This window comes from Solanum lycopersicum, chromosome 9, assembly GCF_036512215.1.
Source record: "Solanum lycopersicum chromosome 9, SLM_r2.1".
Taxonomy (NCBI): Eukaryota; Viridiplantae; Streptophyta; class Magnoliopsida; order Solanales; family Solanaceae; genus Solanum; species Solanum lycopersicum.
In genome coordinates this window covers 16,495,311-16,501,535 of record NC_090808.1, presented here as the reverse complement: position 1 = coordinate 16,501,535, position 6,225 = coordinate 16,495,311, and positions in this window count along the sequence as shown.

The window sequence follows — 6,225 nt, the reverse complement described above, 5'->3', positions numbered from 1 at the left end:
GTAATGACCCGACTATACAAGAAATAGTGAACGCACCAAGATCTTCTTTCTTTTGTATGAGAGATCTTGTAGAAATAGCACTACAATTCTACATTCTATCATCATCCTCCAAAGTGAACGATCTTTTCTATGTAACCAGATCTTTCATAAACTTGGCATAATCGAGCATTTGTTCTAGAGCTTCTACCAAAGGGACATTAATAGGAAGCTTCTTCAACATTGTTATAAAACGTCGATATTTACCATCCTCGGTCTTTTTCACTAATCTCTGAGGAAAAGAGGGTGATGGTCTAGGCATGGGAATTACCTTTATAGGGACTTCTGCATCTTTTCCAGTGCTATCTTCTGCTTCACCACTTCCCTCTACCACCTTATCATTATCCTTCCTCACCTTTTCCTCATTAGACGACAAAGATGGGTCATTGGTTTGCTTATGACCCCGAGTAGTGATTTCCATACAGTGTGCACAATTTTTTGGATTTTGGACATTGTTGCTAAGAAGAGTGCACGTTTGCCGTTTGTTCACAGTCGAAGATAATTAGGCCATTTGCAACTCAATCTACTTAATCGATATTGCTTGAGTATCGACTTTTTGCCCAATACCCGCTAAATCACTCCTTAACTCTTTAATGTGCTCATCACTAGCATCGAACCTCCTCATCATTTTGTGCAACATATCCTCAACTCGTGCCATAATATCTCCACCATCCTTAGGAGTAACTTCCCGATTTTGAGGAAGGACATATGGCCCATTCCTATCATTTATTTTACCGTAGTTACCCCTGTTGAAGTTGTTGTCGCGGTTGTAGTTTCCATCTGGGACATAATTACCCTCACAATCGTTACCATAGATCCGACCTTGGTTTCCTTGACCTAGGCGCCCATTATCCTGATTTGACACTTGGGCACCCGGTCGAAAACCCCCCGTCTGCTCATTTACTTCATAGGAATCCTCCTCATAATAACATTCATCATTAGGTGGTGGTGGTTTACACAAGTAGTTAACTGCATTAATTTTTTGTGCACCCCCAATAATATGTTTTAATACCAACCCATGCTCAGCTCTCATCTGAGCCATTTCTTCACGAATCTCATCTGTGGCTGGGTTATGTGTGGACTGCACTACGAAGGTTTTTCTCCCGGTATCTGTCTTCCTAGTACTCCAAGCTTTATTGTTCTGAGAGATTTTCTCTAATTTTTCAGCAATCTCAACATGAGGACACTCCCCATAAAATCCACTTACTATAGTGTCCATCACCGCTTTATTATTATCATCCAGTCCCTGATAGAAGTATTCCTTTAGTGACTCATCATCTATACGGTGATTGGGACGCTTCTCAAAAACGAGGTGACTCTATCCCAAGGACTACTAACTTTCCTGGTAGTGCCACAAAGTAGTTCACTCTGTCTTTGTGGTTTAGTTTCGTGGAGACCGGGTAGTAGTGTGCTAAGGAAATGTCCGACTGTTGGTTCCAAGTGAAAATTGAGTTGCAAGGGAGCTCAATGAACCATATAGCATCCTCTCCCGTCAGTGAGAGAGGAACACTCTTAGCCCTATTACATCCAAGTCCAAGTCAGGCCTCCCTATACAACTTTTACACACTGCCCTAACCTTAGCTATATAGGCATGTGGATCCTCAGAAGGTAGCCCTGAAAAAAAAAGCTCTGGTAGTGAGCATTTGCATGAGGATACTAGTTAACACAAAGGTGTGGACTGGTGGTAGAGGGGCAAGACAAGTGACCCATCGGAGTTTGTATATTGTCATAGCCTCTGTAGTATTCTTGGGGACGTGGAGCGGGATTTTATCCCCTCTGTTGGTGTTCACCAAGAGCATATGGTAACAACTGACCATGAACATCAACCAGAGCTAGGTTGTTCTTGTTTGGATCTTAATCATTAATTCCCAAGATTCGATTCATGTTGCGTAGTGTACGCTGTAATTCGTGATCGTAGGGAAACAAGGGTTTTCTTCCTCTCTGTGTATTTGGCATACAAGAAAGATGGTTCTGCAAAAATAAAAAACAATAAAACAAAGTAAAATAAAGAAAATATCAACTAACCTATAGTAATAATTTTAAGTTAATCTAAAAGATACTTTCCCCGGCAATGGCGCCATAATATGATACGCTCAAACTTACATCTCAAATAAGAAGTAAAGCTGCCATGTCAAGTAAATAACCCAACTAATGAGGTTGGGATCGTTCCTAGGAGGAAAATAATTTAGATTTAACTTAAATCTATTATTACTATTGTTCGGTCAATTATTTCCTTGGAAAGCAAAGTCAATAAAAATGAGGGTTTTCAACTTCTAAATAAATGAAAATAACTAACAAAATTAAAGGAGACAACTAACATCTTCAAATGTAGGAGTTTAATCAATTAATCAATGTAACTAGGGTTTACATGTTCCCCACAGGTTAATAACTTGATAATTCTAAATATAACAATTCTTTCCTAGTATCTTGCATGCAAAGTGATAAGTTATGTATTTCTAAATCCTTGGTCCGCATCTAGAAAATTTCACTACGCACCTTGGTCTTGTAGGTGTGTTGATATACTAACCCTTATCTTTACATAATATTAAGCATCATATTCAATATTTGACTAAGTTATTACCTCATACAAATCAATACTAGCCTATTAGATAGAATACACAAAATCTATGTTGATAATTCTTTTCCTATTATCTACCTCCTTGGTCTGGCTAGTAGCATTAAGATGAGTTCTAACGTTGGCCATCCGTTAAAAAGACTTCTAAGAGAAGAATTATATATACATGCAGGACATTAATGTAAAATTGTTATTTTAGATAGGTTTTACGTCATGAATCGCCTATGGTTCCCACAACCCTATTTATAGAGTTTAGTTACCAATAGTCATAATCACAATATTCAAATATGTAATATAAGAATTCATGCACTTACATCAAAGAGAGTTAGTAAAATCCAAAAGTTTACTTGATTAATAAGCAAAAGTCATCAACAATCAATTACAAGAGTCTAAAAATATTCAAGAGTCTAACAAAGAGTCTAAATTTTTTTAAGAGTCTAACAAAGAGTCTAAAAATATTCAAGTCTAACCTCAAAAATGATTTTTTTCGAACTATTTATAAAAATAAAAACCTTATTAAATAAGGACTCAATTTGTTGTAAATCTTTCAAAACGAGGCTGGGTCGACGGACCTCGCGATGGATCGTCGTGGTCATGACGGGCCGTCATGGATTCTGTCATCCCGTACTTGTGCAATTTCTTCTGCTGCTCTCTTGATTACCCTCGACGGCAGGTATGATGGACCGTCATAGGCACAACAGTCCATAGAGGGTCTCCATTCCAAAACACTTGAACTCTTGGAATTTGGTTACTGGGAATACTTCTCTGATCTTCATGACGAACCAGCAGGACAGACCGTCATGGACACCATGGTCCGTCTCGCACTTCGTAACCCCACACTTGATCAAAATTGCCCATCTTTCTTTCGGCAGCTGCACTACGATGCCACCTACAGACCGTCACGAGCACGACGAACCGTCATAAGCTCCGTAGGTGGTATTTTTCTATATTTCTTTCTCAAAAACCTCCACATTCATCTTTTAGATAGATTTCCTGCAAATAAAGACAAAGTCACATAAAAATTTGTACAAAAAGTCTTTTGGACACATTAAGCTTAAGGAAAAAGTATAAAGAATACTGTGAAACCATGGTATATCAGTCGACCTCAAATAACTCTTTAAGGAGGCATGATCTCAAAGACACACTAGACGAGTTATAAAGAGACATTATAGAGATGAAATCTATCACACGAAAGAAGCATGAATAAAGAAAAGAATCTTCTAAAATGTTGCAACCTTAATCATAGAGTGTTTCACAGCAATAGCTAATACTCTACAGACATGAATTCATAAATTTCCTAGGACTCTTGAATTCTGTGCTCTAATACCAAATATATCATGCCTCGAGCCTACACCCTGGGCAGGACTGACACTTGAGAACCCGTGTTTGCCCTAAGAAAACCCTTGTCCCGACTTAAATTACAGCGGAAGACTTAAAACATTAATACAGGAATTCAAATTAACTTTAAAATAATTTCTCAAATAAAGATAGAACAGTGAAGGCTCAATATTCAAATTAGCCAAAGTGGCAACTCAAGTCTTTCAGCAAAACATCAAATTTACAAGACTAAAAAAATCATGTTTAACTGTCTATGAAGCCTCTAAATACTAAAGGGGATGTCGAGAAAAGACCCCCGATTCTTCTAAAACCTGACTAACAATGCGATAAAATGGAATTCTCCAGAATAAAAAATGTTCACCAACTAACTCTGAGTGCTTCACTAGATCAGTAAGGCACTTGATACTAACCGTGGTTACTTGTATTTGCATCAAAAAACAATACAAACTAAACTGAATCAGTTCATTGAATGTACGAGCATGCGGCGGGAAAACTAAACATGACATAAACATTAAAGCAATCCGAAAAGAACACCTACCTAAGCATTACCCTACTCATAGAAACTAAATACAAAATCAAAGTGAAACAATAATAAAGGTAGAGTTTATACAAAACATTTAAAACAGTAGGTGACAATCCAATGTCTTAAAGAAATACAACAAAAACTCATTTATTTATAAACTAATCTAATACTATGAAAGTTTATCTAATCGAGAACCATCACTATTAACTAATGTGATGATATAATGTCTCTTTCACGCTGCCAGAACTATCATATACCATTCTGTAATTTAAAATTTCTTAACTAAGTGGATCCACTAGTCTATAGTATAAACCAATAAGGAATCATATAAAAAGTATGAGCCTTTCTTACCCATAATGGCTACATAATTTATTGGGACTTGAATTATTATGAACTCATCCCCATATTGGTGCTCAATACTACTCACAAAATATACTCAGTACATATGTTTTAAAAACAAAAACTAATTATGTGGTTTTAGATAATTACTCAAAAGTAGCTCAAAATCTCTATTAGAAATCAGAGTTCCCTCTATTGTTTAAGGGTGAAAAAATGCACTCTTTGGGAACAAATATTCCCGATATACTCTTTTTGAAAAAATGATTAACAATCTCTACTTTTACTCAAGTTATAACTCAAGTCTTAAAACAAAGTTAAAACGTCTGCAAAAGACTTTTGGATAACTCTATGAACTCATCTTGACTTGACTCTTAACTTTTCTTCAATTGAATTATGGATGCAAGGCTCATTATATCATGTTAATGGATGATTTCATGGGTTTTATATGTATCTTATGTGTAGAAATAAACTATAAAACTTAGGTACGTCGCTATGGAACTCAAATACAAAGAGTGGGAATGGGTAAAAGGCCTGGCCACCATGGCACTATGAAAAGAGAGGGACACCAGCTCTGAAACTTCTGGCTTGGGGTGAACTTACTGGGGCGGCGCTCTAAATTCCTAACTTCATAACCCAAGTTGAAGCACTCTGGTTGGCGCTGCTCCCTAGACTTCTCACAAGAAAAAATTTTCAATTTTTTTACTGTTTATCAACACTAAACCCTGTAGATTTAATTAGTTATTTTACATAAGACTTGGATTTTACTATATACCAAAAGTATGTAATAATCTACTCAAAACACACCTATCTTACAAAAAAAAACTCAAGAAACTTCTCAACTTTAACAATAAGAACCCATAGGAATTTAAACAAATTTCATCATGAACTCATACTTCTTTTCTTTCAAGAACACAATTACGCTAAATTGCATCATGATTGGCATGTGGGTGAACAATCACAATGTTGTGTAATCTCATATACAACATACGTACGGATCGCCCTTGAGGAAATGGATGATTGTATCTTTAAGAACATGATGATTCCTTGTCTCTTCTCCTCTTTTCTTCTCTTCTCTCAAAATTTTAACTGTTTTTGATGAACATAAACTGAATTAAATAAGTTTAGACCCAAACATTAGTTACCATAAATTAAACTTAAATAATTCGGCATTGAAGAGATCAAAATACCTTTCAAAAATGCGGTTTTAACTTTCTTTGTCTAGACATCCAAACATTGAATGAACATATCTCCCTCCTACGAAATATTTTGGTACCATGCTGTGGAACCAAATATTTCAACATTGAATCAAATTCCAAAGGCGTAGATTTTACAATTGCGTGCCCTTGACATTAGCGAACTTTTGATGGTTCATGTTTTTCTTTATTGTTTGCCCTGCTTATTTACTCTTAAATTG